This window comes from Vicugna pacos, unplaced genomic scaffold, assembly GCF_048564905.1.
Source record: "Vicugna pacos unplaced genomic scaffold, VicPac4 scaffold_20, whole genome shotgun sequence".
NCBI classification, from domain to species: Eukaryota; Metazoa; Chordata; class Mammalia; order Artiodactyla; family Camelidae; genus Vicugna; species Vicugna pacos.
The window spans coordinates 94,880,606-94,902,337 of NW_027328741.1; the positions used below are offsets into that span (position 1 = coordinate 94,880,606).

The 21,732-nt window shown below is 32.7% G+C and overlaps 1 long non-coding RNA gene across 1 annotated transcript; it reads left to right on the forward strand.

The window, feature by feature from the left end:
- The first annotated feature begins 14,325 nt into the window (after window positions 1-14,325).
- On the forward strand, window positions 14,326-15,984 carry LOC140693854 (uncharacterized). Its single transcript, XR_012069557.1, has 3 exons — window positions 14,326-14,594; window positions 15,191-15,332; window positions 15,720-15,984. It is a non-coding gene; the product is annotated as an uncharacterized lncRNA (long non-coding RNA).
- Window positions 15,985-21,732: the final 5,748 nt, after the last annotated feature.

Genomic DNA, 21,732 nt, shown 5'->3' on the forward strand with positions numbered 1-21,732 from the left:
ATCAAGAAGAAACTGACCCCTTGAACATACAGAGCACTAGAAATGAAATCAAAATAGCAATATAAAACCTCCCTACAAATAACAGTCCAGGACCGGAAGGCTTTAATACGGAATTCTACCAAACATGCAAAGAAGAACTCATACCAGTCCTTCTCAAACTCTTCCAGAAGACTAAAAAGTAAGGAACACTCCCAAAGTCATTCAATGAAACCCCATTTACCCTGAAACCACAAACAGGCATAGACAATACCTAACAAGACAATTATAAGCCAATATCCCTGATGAACACATATGCCAATATCTTCACAAAAATAGTAGCGAATAGAATCCAAAAGTAGAGAAAAAAGATTATATTCATGACCAAGTGAGTATCATGATAGGGACACAGGGGTGGTTCAACATATGCAAATCAATCAATGTAATACAGCACATCAACATGAGAAAGGACCAAAATCGCATGATCATCTCAATAGATGCAGGAAAAGCATTTCATAAAATTCAGCACCCACTTATGATAAAAACTCTCACCAAATTGGGCATAGAGGCTACATATCCCAGCATCATAAAAGCTATAGATTGCAAACCTACAGCCAGCTTAGTACTCAAAGGTGAGAAAGACAAAATCTTCCCACTAAAATCTGGGACAAGACAAGGATGCACACTATCACCACTCCTACTCAACATAGTCTTGGAAGTCCAGGCCACAGCAATCAAGAGAAAGAAGTAAAAGGGATGCAAATTGGAAATGAAGAGGTAAAAGTCTCACTATATGCAGATAATATGTTACTATATAGAGAAAACCCTACAAGATCCAGACAAAAACTACTAGAGCTGATTGAAGAATTCAGCAATGAAGCAGGTTAAAAGATTAAGGTTCAAAAATCAGTGGCATTTTTTAACACTAACGATTCAGATAATACTAAAGAGTTACAGTCCACATGGCAGCCCTGTATTGGTAGGAAAAGATACATAAAGCCAATGCAACAGAATAGAGAGCCCAGAAATAAACCCAAAAACTTTTGGTCAATTAATCTTAGACAAAGGAGGCAAGAAAATACAATGGAAGAGAGACAGTCACTTCAGCAACTGGTGTTGGGAAAACTGGACAGCAGCATGTAAATCAATGAAACTAGAACACTCCCAATGAAGCTAGAACACCATACACAAAAATAAACTCAGAATAGATCAAAGACTTATACATAAAAGAAGATACAATAAACTTCCAAGTGGAAAATATAGGCAAAACAGTATCTGATATATGTCTTGTAAATTTTTTTGTAGAAAAAATAAAAGCAAGAATAAACAAATGAGACTTAATGAAACATACAACCTTCTGCACAGTAAAGAAACCAGAAGTAAAACAAAAATACAACCTGCGGAATGGGAAAGTATCTGAATATGAAACTGACAAAGGCTTGAGCTCCAGAGTATATGAGCAATGCATCCAACTGAATAAGAAAAAATAGATCACCTAATGCAAAAATTGGCAGAAGACCTAAAGAAGAATTTCTCCATTTCTCCAAGGAAGACATACAAATGATCAAAAGGCACATCAGAAAATGCTCAATATCACTGATTATCACAGAAATACAAATCAAAACTACAATGAGGAGTCACCTCACACAAGTCAGAATGGCCATTATTCAAAAATCCACAAATGACAAATGCTGGAGAGGCTGTGGAGAAAAGGGAACCGTCTTCACTGTTGGTGGTAATGCAGTTTGGTGCAGCTACTGTGGAAAACAGGATGAAAATTCCTCAAAAGCCTAGGAATAGACTTACCTCATGACCCAGGAATCCCGCTCATGGCCATAAATAATGAAGGAACCCTACTTCTGGATGACACCTGCACCCCAATATTTATATCCAGCAATATTTACAATAGCCAAGACATGGAAACAGCCTAAATATCCATCGACAGTTGACTGGATAAAGAAGAGTTGGTATATTTATACAATGGAATACAGGTAAGCCATATAAAGAGAAAACATAATGCCATTTTCAGCAACACGGATGGTCCAGGAGAAAATCAGTCTAAGTGAAGTAAGCCAGAAAGAGAAAGAAAAATACCATATAAGATGGCTCATCAGTGGAATCTAAAAACAAAACAAAATAAAACAATAAAAGCACAAATACAAAACAGAAATAGACTCGCAGACATAGAATACAAGGTTTTATTAGCCAAGGGGGCGATGGGTGGGAAGAGATAGACTGGTAGATTTAAATTGTAGTATAGATAAACAGGATTGCACTGTATAGCACAGAGAAATATATAAAAGTTCTTAAGGAAGCCCACAGTGGAAAAAATGGGACAACAAATGTATATTTACTCAATGTAACAGCAAAATGTGCTCTAAGCTGGCATTGGAGACAACTTTGTAAAATGACTGTAAATCAATAAATAAAACTTAAAAAAAATTAAAAGCATGATCCTAAATATTAGAAGTGAAATATACATTAGAGAGGAAAAGAAAACTCTCAAAAAGAGCAGTAAAACCATAGATTTTTTTTGTTTTCTTTTTAAAATAAGCAAAATCAAAAAAAAATTATAGCCAGGTGCATCATGAAGAAACGAGAGATGGTGCAAAGAAGTAAAGTAAGGAATAAAATAAGAGAAATTACAATAGTTACCTCAGATATACAAAAAAGGGATCATTTATTCAACACTTACATTCGAATAAAGTGGACAACTTAGAAGAAACAGACAAATGTCTAGAAAGAGACAGAGATAAGGAGAAACAAATAATTTGAACAAACTGTTTACTAGAAGAAAAATCTGTATTTTAAAAATTCGTTAAATAGAAGTGCAGATTTAAACAAATCATGTGGAGAACTGTACAAAAATACAAAGCAGAACTTATACTCTTCAAATTATTCAAAAATATTGAAGATGTGGGAAACTCCCAAATTAATTCTATGAAGAATTCATCACCCTGAGAGCAAAGCCAACAAACAAACCACAGGCAAAGGGAACTTCAAGCCAATAAATTTGATAGATTTAGATGCAAAAATTCTACAAAATATTATTAGCAAACTAAATCCAGCAATACCAAAAATGAATCATACACCATGATCAACTTGGATTCATTGCAGGGTCACAAGAGAAGTTCAACTTACACAAATCCATCAGTTTGATACACCATATTAACAAAAGGAAAAGAGAAAAAGACGAGGTCGTCCCAATAAATCCATAAAAAGTATTTCACAAAATTCAACATTTATTCATTGAAGCAGCAACAACAGCAATAACAGCAACAACAACAACAGCAACAACAACAGAAACCTCTTACCAAAGTAAGATTCAGGAAATATATCTCAACATAACTAAAGTCATTACTTACAAACCCACAGACAAAATAATATGCAAAAATGAATAACTGAAAGACAATTTAAGGAATAAGACAAGGATGCTCAATCTCAAAATTTCTGTTAAACACAGTATGGTAAGTCCTAGCAACAGCAATCGGACAAGAAAAAAATGTATTCAAGTTGGACTTAATGAAGTAAAATTGCTATTTTTTAGATGACATGATAATATATATAGAGATCCCTAAGGATTCTCCACACCAGAACAACTAAAACTAATAAAGACATTTAGAAAACTAGCATGATTCATGATTAATATACAAAAACTGTCACATTTCTATAAACTAACAATGAAATATTCCATAATTTAAAAAAAAATCCAGATGAAATCAGATCAAAAAAAGAAAAACCTATGGAAAATCCAAGATACTAAAATCTATAGGACACTGAAAAAGAAATATGAAGATAATGGAAAGAAATCTCAAGGTCTTAGTTTAGAGGAATTAATACTGTTAAAATATACATAATACAAAACATGTCTATAGATATAAATTGATTCATATCAAACAACATGATATTTTCACATAACTGAAAACATTCCTATGAATCGGATGGAACTGCAAAAGAACCAGAACTGCTAAAGAAACAATGAGGAAAAAGAACAGAGTTGGAAGCATAACCGATAACCCTCCCACATCTCAGACTATATTACAAGATTACAGTAATCAAAACAGCACAATACTGGAAAATAAACAAACATCAATATCACTGGAACAGAACACAGAGGCAGAAATAAAACATCTCAACAATGGTCAACTAAACTCTGACAAAGGAAACAAATATATGCAATGCCTTAAAGACAGTCTTCAGCAAGTGATGTTGAGAAAGCTAGACAGCTACCTGTAAATCAATGAAATTAGAAAAATCCCTCTCAATGTACAAGAATAAATTGAAAATGTTTTAAATATCTGAATCTAATACATGACACAATATAACTTCTGGAATCTAACATAAGCAAAACAAAAAAAAATTGTAGCAAAATTTTCATATATCACACTCCCAAGCTGAAAACAATAAAAGTAAAATAAACAAATAGGTCCTAAATAAACTTAAAAATTTCAACACAGCAAAATAAACAAAATGAAAAGATGAACTTCCAAATGGGAGAAAACATTAGGAAACAAAGCAATCAACAAGAGGCTAATTTCTAAAATGAAAAAATCATTCATACAACACCATTTCAAAAATCTACAAAAAACTCAGCCAGAATATGAGCAGAAGACAATTCTCTAAAAAAGACACACAGATGACAAACAGGAACATAAAAAAGTGCTCACTTTGCTAATCATTATACAAAGGCAAGACAAAAATAAAATAATATTTTACTTCACACTAGTGAGAAGGGCTGTCATCCAAATGCTTACAAATAATAAAGACTGGGGAGATTGTGGAGAAAAAGGGACTCTCCAACGCTGTTGGTGGGAATCAAAATTGGTGAAACCACTTTGGAAACAGTAGGTAAGTTCCTTTAAATAATAAAAATAGACCTATCATATGACACAGCAATCCCACTCCTGGGCATAAGAAACGTAAATCCTGAAAACAAAGAATCCTACGGTAAAACATAACAAGTACACTCTGATTTGGACTTAATTTGATTCTACATATGTCTCCTCTGGCAAGGGAACCAGAAGTAAAACTAACAAAATATGATTGTGTCACACTGAACAGATTTACACTGCAGAAGTAATGATCAATAAAATGAACAGTCAACAAACACAACGGGAGAATATGTTTGCAAGTGATAATTTCTAATCAAGTGTGAATATCCAAAATATATGGCAAAGACTTACCCCAAAACAAGAACAAAAAATAGCAAACAATCCAATTAAAAAAGATGTCCATAGGAACTGAATAGAAAGATCTGAATCAATTTTCTTCAGAACACATACAGTTGGCTATAAAATACATGAAAACGTGTTCAGAGTTATAAATTATTAGCAATGTCATAAACCAAAAATGAGACAAGACCTCACACTTGTCAGAAGATTCTCATCAAAAAGAAAAGTAATAAATGTTGGTGAGATTGTGGAGAAAAAGTAACACCGTGGACACTGTTGATAAGAATGCAAAGTATTGATTCCATTGCATACAAACATCAAATTTTCTTCATCCATTTTTCTGTCAAGGGATGTTGGATTTTTAGGCTCCTGTCTGAAGACTCTAGAGAATGAGCCCATGGGCTGAACTGATAAACAAGCTGTGAGGAATGTCACATATCGAGGCTGGATAAGAAATGCCCTACTCAATGTATCCAGTATGGATGGCTGGATAGCCTATGCTGGGTAAGATCCTCAGAGGAGGACAACCTAAGACAGGCACAGGTGGCTGGATAAGAGATGGCCTGCTTAATGAAGTTCCGTGATGAATTTTAAAACAATCCTTGATCATTTAACATCCTGTGCTTACTGCAGGAGCATGGGAACATAAATACTTAAGATTATTAACATTGTTATAACTTAGATTATATGTGAGGCATTGTGCAAGTCCTATATAAACCCTTCTTCTAAGAATCAAAAAACGGAGAACTGCTTCGTTTCTCTCCACATATTGTGCGTAAATGATATCGTGCCACTGACAGGGTTAATTTATTGGTTGGGAGTATCTTAAAAGTATGTTGCATTATATACAATGCTATTTCTGAACCTATTGAAATGATTATGTGAGTTCTTTTACTCATTCTATTAGTGTGGCATGTCACCTTTATTGATTTGAATAGTTTGACGTATCCTTAAACCCAGGGATAAATCTCTTTACTCATGTATGTTTATGATACATTAAATGTGTTGTTGGATTCATTTTGCTTGTGTTTTGTTGAGAATTTTGGTACATATGTACATCAGGGATAATATTCTATATTTTGCATGTAATGTCCTTTCTAGCCTGTTAAGCAAATAAAGCTCGCATCATGAACATGTTTGGAATCTTTCACACTCTTCAAATTCTTGGAAGATTTGGGGAAGAATTGGTGAAAATTGTTTTCAACTGTATGACAGAATTCACCAGTAATGTTGTCCTGTAAATTTTTTCTGGTTTTGGAAGATTGATTTTTGACTTACTCAAACACACTTTTGCCCTATTATCTTTCCAATTTCTTCTTGAGTCAATATTGGAAGACATATGTTTCTGGGAATTGGTCTTTTGTTCTAGGTCATTCAAATCGTTGGCTAGTGGTAATTTCTTATGATGCTTTGCATCTCTACAACATCAGTGGTAATATCTTCTGTTTTATTTCTAATTATATTTGAGTCTTTATTTTCTTAGCCAACCTAAACATTTGCCCAATTTTTGTTTAAAAAAACATACTTATGTATTTTTTTTATCTTTTAAATTTTTTCTCTGGTTATTTGCCTTACTCACATTCATTCAATTTTCTTCTTTATTGTTTCTGTTTTCTCCTTGATCCTTGATGTGTAAAGTTAAGTAGTGTGAATATTTGTATTTCATTTATTTTTAAATATTTTTATTTTGTTATTATTTATTTATATAATTAATTTACCTATGTACATATTTATTCATTTATTTATCAATGAAGTACTGCCATTTACAATGTGTCAATCTGTGGTGTATAGCACAGTGTCCTCTTACATGCATATATTTTTGTGCCTATTAAACATTACTTCACAATATTTGACTTACTGCCCTGTGTCATACAAGAGAAATTTTGAAAAAAATCTATTTTTATATATAGTGAAAATAATTTATGAATCTACAGCTCCCAAATATATCATCTCAGAGCCCCTTTCCACAGTATTCATAAAATTGTTTAGTAGATCTCTGACTGTGTTTCAATTTTGTAGATGAAATCACAGTGTCCTCATCCAAATTTTTTTGAAGATTCCACATATATCATACCATGTATTAATTTTCTTTCTCTTTCTGGCTTACTTCAATTCGAATGACAACTTTTGGGGACATCCATTTTGCTGCAAATGTCATTGTTTTATCATTTTTTTATTGCAGAATATTATTCCATTGTGTAAATACAGCATAATTTCTGAATACTGTCATATGTTGTTGGACAATTAGGTTGCTTCCATGTCATGGCTGTTGTATATAGCACTGCTAAGAACATTGGGTTGCAAGTGTCTTGTTGAATTATGGTTACCTTTGATGTATACCCAGAAGTGGGATTGCTGGATCGTATGTTAAGTCTATTTTTATTCTTTTGAGGAATCCCCATCCTGGTTTCCACAATGATTGCACCAAACTACATTCCTTCCAGCAGTGTAGGAGGGTCCCCTTTCTCCACAGGAATGCCAGCATTTAATATTTGTGGAATTTTGAATAATGGCCATTGTGACTATTGTGAGGTGATACTTCATTACAGTTTTGAATTGCCTTTCTCTGATAATGATATGGAGCAATATTATTTTTCACATATTTATGTGGCATTTGTATGTCTCTATTGGAGAATTGCTTGTTTAGGGTTTCTGCCCAGATTGGGTTTCTTTTTTTTATTATTATTATTATTACGTTGTATGACGTTTTTATATTTTGGATAATAAGACTGTCATTTGCATGAATTCTAAATATTTTCTTTAATATATTAGCTTGTCATTTGGCATTGTTTATGGTTCCCTTTGCTGTGCAAAAGCTTATGTTTTATTAGGTCCCATTTATTAATTTTGCTCTTACATCCATTACCTGGGTAGGCTGTTCTAGGAGATCATTGCTGAGATTTATATCAGAGTGTTTTGCATATGTTTTCTTCTAGGAGATATACTGTGCCTTGCCTTACATTTAAATCTTCAACCCATTTTGAGTTTATTCTTGTGTATGGAGTGAAGGATTGTTCTAACTCATTGCTCTGATGCTGCTATCCAATTTTTCCAACATTTGGTGAAGAGATGTTATTTTCTCTGTCATATTCCTGGCTACTCTGTCAAAGATTAATAGAACATAGGCCTGTAGATTTATTCCTATACCCTCTATTCTGTTCCATTGGTCCATATGCCTGTTTCTGTACGAATATCATGTCACTTTGATTATTGTAGCTCTGCAGTAGTGTATGGAGAAATGGTGGTTTATTTCTCCAGCCTCTTTCTTTTTCCTTAATATTTCTTTGGAAATTATGGATGTTTTATGACTCTATGTAAATCTTAGGATCATTTGTTTCAGTCCCAAAAAGAAAAGTTTTGCATAATTTGATAGGAAATCACATTAAGCCTGGGGATTGCCTTGGGCTGTATGACCATTTTAACCATTTTTTTCTTCCATTACGAGACCATTGGGTATCTTTTCAAACTTCAAATATATCTTGAATTCCTCAATCAATGTTTTCTAGTTCTTCATGTATAATTCATTCACCTCCTTGGTCAGATTTATTTGTAAGCATTTTATAGTTTTGGGTGCAGTTATAAAAACGGTTGTCTCTATATTTTGTTTTCCTTTTGATTCAATGGTAGTGTAAAGAAATGCAATTGGTATTTGTACATTAATCTGGGTACCTTGCCCACTTCCTTTTCTAGCCTAAGTATTTTTTGTGAAGCTTTTACAGTTTTCTCTATATAGTGTCATTTCTGCATATCATGACAATTTTAACTTTTCTTTTCCAGTCTCAATACTTTTATTATTTTCCCCGCCTGATCGTTGTGGATAGGAATTCCAAGACTATATTGAATTGAAATTGTGACAATGGGCAACCTTGTCTTGTCTCAGGTTTTTGTGGGAAGGCTTTCCATTTTTCACCATTGAGTATTTTGCTGGCTATATGTTTGTCATAAATAGCTTTCATTATGTTAGGATATTTTCCCTCTATGCCCACTGTGATAAGAACTTTTATTGCAAATAGGTGTTAATTTGTATCAAATGCTTTCTCTGCATCTACTGAGATGATCTGTGGTTTTTTGTCCTCTCTGTTATTGATATGGTGTATCACAATTGATTGATTGATTTGCATAAGTGAAACCATCCTTGTGTTCCTGGGATGAGCCTTACTTGACCATGGTGTATGATCTTTTTTTACATGCTATTGGATTCTGTTTGTTAATACTTTCTTAAGGATATTTACATCAATGTTTATCAATGATATTGGCCTATAGTTTTCTCTTGCGGTAGGGCCTTTGTCTGGTTTTCGTATCAGGTTGATGTTGGCCTACCATGTGAGTTTGTGTGTACTCTCTCCATATCAATATTTTGGAAGAGTTTGAAGAGGACTGGTATGGATTTTTCTTTGTATGTTTGGTCAAATTCCCCAGTGAAGCAATTTGGGTCTGAATTTCTTTTAGCAGATATTTTTTATTTTACTGATAATTCTATTCCATTTCTGGTGATCTGTCTGTTCAAATGGTTAAATTCTCATTGATGCAATATTGGTGGGCTGAATGTTTCCAAAATCTTCTCCTTTTCTTCCTGGTTATCCAGTTTGTTTCCATACAGTTGCTCATGTTATTCCCTTATGGTATATTGTAAATTTGTTGTACTCTTTGTAGTTTCTTTATTTTCATTTTTATATTATTTGTGTTCTCTCTCTTTTCTTGTTGGTGAGCCTGTCCAGAGTTTTGTCAATTATGTTTACTATTTCAAAAAAGATTTTGTTTGTTTTTTTCTATTTTTTAATGTGTATTTCAATTATTTCTTCCTTGATCTTTCTTATTTCTCTCTTTCTGCTGACTTTTGGTTTTGTTTGCTCTTCTTTCATGATTAGTTTACATAGAACATTACATTATTTATTTGAAATTGCTGTTCTACTTTGAGGAGTGCCTTGTCACTATGAACTTCCCTCTTAAGCCTGCTTTAAGTGTATTCCATAGACTTTGTGTAGTGTTTTGACATATTTCTCAAGATATTTTTTAATTTCTTTCTTTTACTTCTTTACCTGCCCCACTTGTCTTAGTACCATGGTGTTTAATTTACATGCAGTCATTTTTCTCCGTGTTTTTCCTTGAAGGATTTCTAGTTTCATGGTATTATACTCAGAAAAGATGCTTGAAATAATTTTTATCTTCTTAAATTTGTTCAGGCTTCTTCTGTGCCTGAATACATAATCTTTCTTCGAAAATATTCCATTTGAACTGGAAAAGAATGTATACTCTGCTTGGGGAGGAAAACTGTTTTGGAAATAGCAACCAACTCCAATTATTTTATTGTATCTTTTTGTATCTTTGTTCCCTTTTTAAATTTCTGTCTGAAAGACAATTCTAGTGATGGTAATGGGGGTTATAGTCTTCTACTGTGATTGTGTTCCCATCCATTTCTCCCTTTTTATCTTTTAATATTTGCTTTATGTATTTATGTGCTCCTATATTGAGTGCATATATCTTAATTAGTTTAATACGCTCATTTTTTATTGCTCCTTTAAGCATTATATCATGTCCTTGTTTATCTTTAGGTCTTTCATGTAAAGTCTATTTTGTGTGAAGTCAGAACTGCTATTCCTGCTTTCTTGTCATGTTCATTTCCATGGAATATGCTTTTTCATCTTCTGACTTTCAAATAATGTGTGTTCCTCTTACTAAAGTGAGTCTCTTCTATGCTTCATAATGTAGGGACTTGTTATATTATCCCATCTGACAATATATATCTTTTGATTGAAACACTAAGTCCATTAACATTTGTGATAATTATTGATTGACTGGGTTTATTTCCATTTTGAATGTCATTTTCCAGTTGATTCAGTATTTCCTTTTTGTTCATTTCATTTTCTTCGTGTGGCTTGATAAGTTTTCTTTTATTATCTTTGTTTCTTTTGGCTTTGTGACTTCATTGTAAGCTTTTGACATATGGTTACCCTGTTTCGTATGTATATTGTCCCATTATTATATATTTTTATTTTAACTGAAAGGAATAAAACTCTTACCCCTCCTATAGAGAACAGAAACAAGAAGAAAATACTCTATTTTCCTGTTTCACTCTGTGACCCTTAAATTTTTGATGTCCTGTTTTACAACATCATGTTTATTCTATTGTCAGACATTGTAGCTATTGCCTTTCTAATTATGCCTTTCTCTTTTCTATAGCATCCTGCATCTTTTTTTTTTTTTTAGAGTATATCTTTCGTTATTTATTTTTCTGTTCTAAATTCTTTCAGTATTTGCTTGTCTGGAAATTATTTATCTCTCCTTCTAAAGTATAGCCTTGCTTGATAAATTATCTTAGATTTCAGCTTTCTTTCATTCAGGACTTTGAATATGTCTTGCCACTGCCTTCTGCCTGTTGTATTTGTGTAGGAAATGTGTTTAGAAATATAATATATATAATTATATATATATGAATAGAATGTGTAGAAATGAAGTTAACAAATAAGAAGAAAACCTATACATTAAAAAATAGAAAACATTGATGAAGGAAATTAAAACTGATCCAAAGAAATGAAAAGATCTCTTATGTTAATGACGTGAAACAATGTGGTTGAAACAACCATACTACACAAAGCAATCTACATTTAGTGTGATTCATGTCATAGTACCCATGAGACTTTTCCATTTAATAGAACAGTTAATTTCAAAATTTATATGTAAACACATAGATCATGAGTTGCCAAAATAATCTTGAAAAAGTGTATTAAATCTAATAGTGTAAAGTTCTCTGATGTTAAACAGCCCAACAAAGCTTTAGAATTTAAACAACATGATACTGGCTCAAAAACAGACAGCAATAAATAGAAGAGAATAGAGCACCCAGATATAATCCTTCACACTTATGATCAATTTACCCATGAAAAAGGAAGCAAGAGTATAAAATGAAGAATAGACATTCTCCTCAATAAGTAGTGCAAGGGAGATTGAAAATGTAAATTATATATTAGAATAGTTTCTCACGTTGTATACAATCCATAAGCAGAGAATATCTTTCTATTTAATTTGTTTACTTATATTTCTTGAAACTGTAATTTATAGATCTATGTTTAGATCTTTTATTTCACTTATCAAATGTATTCCTAGTTTATTCTATTTTGTATAAATATACGCACAATTGTTTTCCTGATTTCTCTTTCTGATAATTTGTTGTTACTATATAAAAAAGTAATGGATATTTGTATATTGATTTTGTATTCTGCAAGTTTACTAAGTTTGTTCATTATTTGTTACATTCACTGGAGGTGTCTATGGAGTTTTCTATCTATGCATAATTAAGTCATCTGTAAAAATTTCACTGTTTTTTTACAAGTTGAATGCCTTTTATATTTTTTCTTGACTAGTTGTTCTGGCTAGGACTTCAAGTTGTGTAATTTAGTATTTGTGAGAATGAGCTACCTTTTCTTATTACTGGACCAGAGGAAAACCTTCCTGTATGTTAACATTGAACTTGATGTTTGTCATTGGTTTTTCATATATGGCTTTTATTATCTTTAGTTACATTCTGTTTAAAGTGTATTTGTAAACAATATTTTTATAAAAATGTAAAGATCAGACCTGTGAACAATTTTCCTACATTTATTGAGATTATTGTTTTTGAATTCTCAGCTTTTTAAGGGATTGTATCACATATGTAGATTTGCATATGATAAGTAATATTTATGAATCAGGACTAAATCATACATAACTATATTTTATAATACTTATAATATGCAATGAATTCAGGTTGCTAATGTTTATTTAGAATGGAATGAACACATACTGAAAAATAAATTTACATTCTAGCTTGAGTGCACATTTATTTATTTAAAAATTCTATCTCTCATTTTGAATTTGGCTTATGTTTAATGGAATTTATATCTAAAAAATAATATAACTTTTGGTAGAACTGGATTTACTACAGTTTACTGATACAGAACATAGCTATTTACAATTAGGGAACAAAACACTTGCCTTAAAATGCCATATTTTGCTAACAATATCAACTGTTTCAGGACTGAGATACATATTGCTTCCTAAAATGCATTACCTGGTCTTTTCCACCCAACACACATATAGTGTTATTTCTTTGTTTTTTGATTGTTTCTTTGTTTGCCCCTTAATGGAGGCAGTGCCTATTGAACCCAGGATCTTGTACATAAGTGTATTTATCAACATCATTTTGGAACAATTAACAGAAGCCACAAGGTTATGGATTATAAAGATGACAAGAAAATTTATTCCTTCTAGGGACTGAAAAACCTCTGAGTGAAAGAAAGTCAAAGATAAACATTGGTAAATATACAATAAGATTTTCTCTTTTCTAATTTTAATGTAGATTATTAAATTACATTTGTTTAACTTATAGAACTGAATTACAATTAAAAACAAAATTCCACCCTTTGGGATTTCTTAAATTTGATTCATTATTTCTTTCTAATTTTATTTCATAATTACTTACCATTTATTTTTATACAAAACAAATAAACTTATATTTATTCTGCTCATGTTATGAATATAGAGCTACTTATTATAAAGTACACAGATAAATACCTACTTCCATTTCCAAATCAAATTATGTTTCACTTTAATTACAAATGATTTTGAAATTGATATATATTTTCTGTACAGGTTTTACAAAAATTTCACTTTAAATTCCAAAACTTTAAAATTATTTTATATATTTTGTGCATTATTTGTACTCTGTTTACAAATCTGGTATAAATTTTTTTACAAAAGTTTGGAGATTGGTTTTATTTTATAGACCCCAAAATTAAATTATTTAAAAAGATATTGTTGGGATAATATTTGCAGATCAGACTATAAAAATAAGCATCCTATCTGTATCATTTTAACTGGATGAATGAGAAATAAACACTGGCTGAATGTTACACTTGAGTTGCTGGGAGACCAGTCGTTTTGTGATGTCACAGCTACTCAAGTTGAGAACCATGGCGAAGGCCTAGCAGTTTACCTGTGCAGCCCTGCCAAAGCAGCATTTGAAGCTGCAGTGCTCAAAACCATGCAGATTAGAAAAGTAGCTGTAGAAAAAGTTATTTGAGATGCCACATATTTCTTCAGAAATTCAAGGTGTGTCTCCTAAAGTTGGACAAACTGGTTCAGGAAATTCCGGAAGATCTCTATTGTGTGACCAAACATTCTCTGGGGACTTGGACTTGAGGTCTATGATTGAATAAAATGCTTTTCAGATTTTGTCTGAAGAATCCTTAATAAAAACACCATGTTACACACATTCTGTCTCTGTACCAGATGAAGATAATGAATTTCATTCTCTGAAATTTCCAAGAAAACTCTGGAAAATGGCTGGGGATGACCAATTGAAATCCATCTGGTGGGGTGATAATGGATCTTCCATAGTGATTGTTGAAGATGTCTTCAAGAAGGAAGTTTTGGAAAGAAAGGCCCCTTTCAGAATATTTGAAACTGGAAGTATGAAAAGTTTATTTAGACATCTTAAACTTTATGGGTTTAGGAAAGTGTGGCAGAATTTTCAAAGGACTCCTTGTCTAGCTGACTTTCTGGCAGAAGAAAATGTAGCCTCTGTTTTAAGAAAGGAATTGACAAATTTTAATTACCACTTGGTAACTTATATATAAAAATTTATTTTGTATATCAATCAATGGTAATATAAATGTAAAGCTAGATTTTGAAAATTGTAAAACTACTAAGGTTAGAATACTTTATTTTCTCTAAAAAATGAGGACAGTGCCTTAAGTAGTCAAGATTAAGGGAAACTTTGCTTGCAACTATGAATCTTTCCAGAAATCTAAATAAAGCTATTAAAGCTGCTTTTAAAAAGTGGCATTCACCATTACTGCAAATGCTAAGTCAGTAAATTTGATGAGCATACTATTTAAATGTGTATATTCCAATTAAGAAACTTCACACTATCGTTAGCAATGTTCATATTTTGATAATATTATCTATGCATAGTAAACGTGGAATCTGAGGCTTAATAGGTTAGCCTTTTTGTAGTCTTGTAGTTTGATTAATGTATTACAAAAATGTTTCTCCTTTGGTTGTAGCTGCAGTTGTATCATAATCCAAATTTTAAATGGTGCTGTCCCCAGCTTTTTGTGAGAATAAAAAGAAGAGTTGGGATTAAAAATTCCTCTCTGGTGTCTTCATTGGCTGAAGATTTCAACAAGAAGCACTTTAAAGCAGGGGGTAATATGGATTATCATATTTCTGGTTTTGTGACTGACACTAGTGGAGAAAGTTCATTTTTACCTTCTGCAAATTTAAATATGACTCTAATAAGAAAGCCCTCTAGTAGTCTCATAATTGGTGATACAACTATCCCGATCAGAGGTGATTTCTCTCCTCCATCATCAATGTCACTTAGACCACCAGAACAAATTGCAGTGTATCAATGAGGTAATTTAAATCAGTTCAACATTGTCCTCGGGCACTCTCAAAGTAGCTACAATGAAGCAAATGGCCATGATGTGAACTCCATTACAACTTCAATTTCTACTTCTCAGTACAGCATCTTCTCTCTCATATAGAGCAATTATTTTGGACTGATGGTGAACCTTCTGCTTTTCCAAACAGATATCATGACATATCTGCCAATGAAGGTCATTTTCCTAAACTACAACCAGGGATCAACCCACACTTTCCAGTGCCAATGATATCAGATACATCAGCTACATCTCTTTCAAGACCAACTCATCAGCAATTTTCAGTTTATCAACGTCATCCTAATTACAGCTGATGTACCAGAGGACTACCAGATTATGCAGGATAACAAAGATTAAAACTGATGTTGGCAAACGTCGACAAATATCTGCAATTTTTTGGGGGGACAATAAAAATAGATGTGCACCCGAAATTTCTTTATTTTTTTTCAAGTAGAGTAAAGAGTTAAACAAGAGACTAAGTTGCCATTTAAAGAAAAAAATAGATACTTGATTGATATGATCTTTTGATGGAACAATATGGGAGTAAATTTAAATAATTTCTTGAAAGGAAGAAGAAAAAATGGAAGAATTTGGAAAAGGAATAAAACATGTAGAGAGGGAAAAGTACTAAGTGGTTTCTGGTTCATCCTGGCAAGTATGAAAAGTGTTAAATTAAGATAGGTTGGAACAGGAGATAAATGCAGGAACCGGCCCAGGGATCATGGTCTCAATTATGTCATCCCTGGAATCAAAAATGACACATGATGTAGTCTCTGATGGCACATTCAGCATGTGGTAGAATTTAAGACGTAATTTTATCTATCATCTTCTTTGTGCTGTTCTCAAAGCATTACAATTAGTGGTTTCATTTCCTGCCCTCAAGTGTCTACACTATATTTTCTAGTCAATACTTTATCTTGCTTTTATGTTCCAGCCAAAGACAAGCTTACGTCCTCAGGGTGGCACTTAATGCCTTTTCAAATTTAAGCAAACAAACACAACTTAGTTTAGTTATTACTTTATAAATCTGGCATCTGACTACCTTGGCAGATCTTTATGTTTCACTGTATCTGGAGATACATCCAGGCAAATGATTGTCAACAATGTTAGCTCCACACTCAACACTTTTAACCCAGCTTATCCTTGGACTTTGGGTGTCCTCCTTTTACCTACTTAGACTATCCCCATCTCAGCACAGAAACAAACTCCTACAGGTGTTTTCTGTCTATCCCCTTTTCCTCGTCTTTCTTGGATACCAGCACAGAAAACAGCACATGCCACAGGATGCATTTTTGTATTCAGTGAATGAAAAATTCATGTTGACTTTAAGCAAAATCTACTTTCCTGAAACAGCAAAACTCTCATGGTTTTCTAACTATTTCATTATGGTCTTTACTCTTCACCACAAACTAGCTCTTTTCATAGCCCAAGGACTAGTCAATCAAGACAGTTATTGGAGGTAGATACAGGAGACAAAGTATTATTTCCTTCTTAATTCATACCTCCAGAGGCCTAAGGCATTTCATTCTCATTTGATGGATATTTTCCTGTCTCTTCATCACCCACCCATCCCAAAATAGCTGATTCTCTTCCGCATACCAATAACTATACTGCCTTCTAATTAATTTACTTCTTAGAATCAGAGCTTTGTCCACAAGAGACAGTGACATTGCAAAGAGTTAATGTAGGTTTTTACACCCCACATAAATTGTGCCCCTTCTAACCTTCATGCAGAAAGTATCTAGGAGGTACTTGCCCCTTGGTTGGGGTGGTGGTGTTCAGTAACCTAAATGTAATCTAAGATGTGTGGACTAGAAGGAGGTGAGGGTGGTAGAATTAAAAATTTGTCCAACTGCAAGAATACTGAATTTATACAGATATTAGGAAATATAAAATATTCACGGACGTCTTTGACAATTTCCCATTAATTTAAAATAAAAGGTGAAGCACTTTCATAGTGTGAAATGCCCTGAAATGTTGGAAAAATTGTAGGCAAGGTCAGGGAGCCTAAGGCTACTGCTCACAATGATGTAGCCAGTGTCAGCTGATAAGACTGGAATGGCAGAATTGAGTACTGAAAATTTGTTACCAGTATTGATGAAAGCATTTGATAATCTGGAGAATGGGCACATGGGCCAGGGTGAACTCTAGAAACATCCCAACAATATGACCTTTACCAAGAGCAGAATAGAGACCACTTGCAGATGGAGAACTGTGTCTGGACAGCATTGGTTCTTCCTACAACAGAAAAATCAAGCTTTTATGTTTGTCAGCTGAACACTGATGGTGGCTATATTGTTGTTTACATTAGCAGTCTGGGGTAAAAATGGGCTGGTTCAACAGCTAGTTTCCATCTCTCTTATCAGAGAGTGGGTCTTACCGTGATCATCTTAACAAGGTTCAATAATGTTAAGTCTAAAGCAACAGTTTACTTTCAAAATTAGAAATCCTAAAGAAAAATATTGTATGTTTGTCCATCTGTAGATTTCTACCTGGGAAAATCTAGACTATTGGCAAAGGTACAAAAGTTGGCTGGTGTTTGAAAACTATTCTCTGAGCCCTGCCCACTGAATTCTTCCCACTAAATACCACAAATCTCTCTATCACTCTGTGTGTGTGTGAAGTTGGATTGTTAAGCAGTAACTAAGTTTGTCTTAGTTGAGTCATCATTGAATTATTCCTCTGCATCTGGCAGAATCTCTGTGAATTAAGAGTTTCATTGAGCCACCAGATTTTCTACCGATCAGGGAGAGATAGATTATATTTCTCCCAGTGTACTAATTGCTACCTGCTCATTGAATCCCGAGCTGATGCTTGGGCCAAGCGTCTCAACCCTTGAATGGGACTGAGTCATATACATTCTCCAGTCCCCAGAGCCCAGAACAGGACTGTATCACCTTTTTAATTTAAGCTTATGTCTGTGTTTTTTTCTTTTAATTCTCATTGTTTACACAACTTATTTTGGCTTTGGACACCATTTGACTAATTTATAGAGTCTGAGTCACTGACTTATTCCCGTTCTCCTAGAAATTGCAACATCCTTTCCTCCCTTTGACTACCTGGAATTGAGTGAGCGTAGTCATCATTTTGAAAGCAGTCCTCATTCCTAATAATGCAGAACTTTTACACTTCTTTTCCCAGCACTAGGGAAAGAATCTTTGTTGTGGATCTCAGGGATTATCCTCACATTCCCGAATGCAAACATGAGAAAACACCACATTTTTATCCAAAATCAAGTCTTTGTCTCTATTGCATTCCCATTGCAGTTAAGAATTGTAGGAGTTCTAAGATTTTACCATGCTGAGATTTTAAGCAACCTAGCATGTTCTTTTCTTACCGATGCTGTTGTGGAGTTGAGACCATCGGTCAGAGTCATTGAACTTTATCACTCACAGCAAGAGCAGTCAGTTTTAAATTTGTATCCATTCCCTAATCTCAGATGAATACACAGAGTGAAATTTTGATGCCTACAGAAGCAGTGGGCTGTTACCATGAAGAAAGTTTAAGGCATGGTAAAACACTAATTTTATTAGTATCTTTATGTATAATTTATTAGAATCACTTATTTATTAGTATCTTTACCTAGGATAAGTATATCATGACTCAAGTTTACTTGCTGCAAAACAATCATGAGAAATGACATGGGAATAAATGACCATTGAATTTCCATTTTTCCTTCTGCTTTTATAAGATAGAATTAGCATAAAACATTAAGTATTGGTGCATAGGCTATTGATTTGATTTACAACTATAATGAAATAAATATCATAGCAACTCTAGGGAGAATTAATTATTTCATTTAGATACAATTTTAAAGAAATACAATTTGTCTTTAGGTTGTGATGAGAAAACTTATGGTTAGCTCTCTTAACAACATTCATATAGAACATAAAGCAGTTTTAATTGTAATTTTCATGTTATTACAGGGCATCACTATAACACGTTTATTTTAAGGCTGGAGGTTTGTAGCTTTTGAGTGCATTAATCAAATACTCCTTTTCCAACCCCTGCCTCTGTTAATTACAAATCCAGTTTCTTTTTCTATAAGTATGTATGTTTGTTCTTGAAGTATACTTTAATCTATAACACTGTGTTAGTGTCTCCTACACAACATAATGTTCGCTATTTTTAATACATTTCATATTTTCACCAGAATATATCTAGTTATGTTATGTTGATATGTAAAGGTATTTCATAGTTATTGAGTATTCCCAATACATTACATTTCTTGTCCCTGATTCATTTAATTTGCAACTGGAAAATTTTCTCTCTTAATTTTCCTCAAATTTTTCTTTTCCTCACCCCATTTCCCTCCTTCTTGTGAAAATCCTGTTTCTTACTTTATGTTTAACTCCTTTTCTGTGTTGTTATTTTCATTTGTTTAAAATTCCACATGTGAGTAAAATCATTCAGCACTTATCATTCTCCTTCTGAGTTATTTCACTTAGCATATTACCCTCTTGGTCTGCCCATTTGTTGCAAATGACAAAAACTTATTCTGCTTAGAACTGAATAAAAACCCATTGCATTTTTATCTGTGTGTGTACATATATATACATATAAATACTGCATATATATTTAGTTCCTGTGTGTGTATATATTTATGTAAATATAGATAAATCTGTAGTTAAGATGGGTATATATATATATATTATAAACGCACATCTTTTTTCCATCATGTATTTATGAGCAATTAATTTGCTTGTATATGCTGTCTATTGTGAATAATGCTGCAATGAATATAGGTTTGAATTTATCTTTTCTAATTACTGTTTTTATTTTCTTGGAATTAGTATCCAGATATGGAAATGTAGAATTATATTTCATTTTTATTTTTAGATAAATCTCCATGTTGTTTTCTACAATGGCAGCACATATTTCCATTCACTCCAGGAGTGCATCAGGGTTGTTTATCCTACATCCTACCAACATTTATTTTTGTTATCTTTTTGATAATAGTTATTCTGATTAGTGTGACATAAAATCTCATTGTGCTTTAGACTTGCATTTTTCTGATGGTTCGTGATGTTGATCAGTTTCATGTGCCTGTTGGTTATCTTTCCCCCACTGTATATTCATTTTTTGTAATGGGCTAAATGACCATAACTGTCTGATTTCATTTCTAGGCATTCTTTGTGTTCCATTATTCTGTTTGTTCTGTGCCACTACCATATTATTTTTATTACTGTGGATTTGTAGTATATTTTCAAATGAGGGTCAGTGATACATCCTCTTTGTTCTTTGTCAAAGTTGTTTGTGTTTCTAATTTGTTTGTTTTGTTTTCTTTTTTTTTAGTGATTTCAATTCTTTTGTGTTTACATGTAAATTTTAGAATTATTTATTTTAAGTGTCTGAAAATGCCCTTGGTATTTTGATAGGCACTGAATTTAATTTGTGTATTTTCTTGTCTTGTACTGTCATTTAAATAATATTTACTTCCTCATCTACAAACACAGTATATCCTTTCATCTGTTTGCATTATCTTCAATTTCTTTTATAAATATTTTATAGTTTTCTGAGTACAGGACTTTTATCTCCTTGGTTGCATATATTTCTTGAATTTTTTTTCTGTAATGCAACTGTAAATGAGACAGTTCCCTCACTTTCTGTATCAGTTAGCTTCTTGTTAGTGTGTAGAAATGCAACACTTCTGTATGTTAATTTTACATTCGGAAATTTTACCAAATGCATTGATAAGCCCTAGTAGTTCTGTGGCACCATTTTTAGGATTTCTTTTTAAATTATGTCATCTGCAAACAGATACTTTTACTCTTTTTCTTAATCAGCTATATTTTATTTACATTTATTTTGAATAGCTATGGCTAGAATTTCCAATACTTTAATGAATATAAGTGGTAAGAGTGAGCACTCTTGTCTTCTTCCTGCTCTTATTGGAGATGCTTTAAGCTTTTAATCAGTGAGTGTCATGTTAGCTGAGTTCTTGTCATATAAGACCTTAACTGTTTTGAGGTATGTTTCCTCATGCCCAATTTGAGGAGAAATATATTCATAAATAGATACTGAATTTTTCAAAACATTTTATGACTCTATTGAGGTGACCATATTAATTTTATTCTTCAGGTTGTTAGTGTGGTGTATCATACTGATTAATTTGTGGGTATTGAATCACTTTTGTATCCCTGGAATGAAATATACTTAATCAT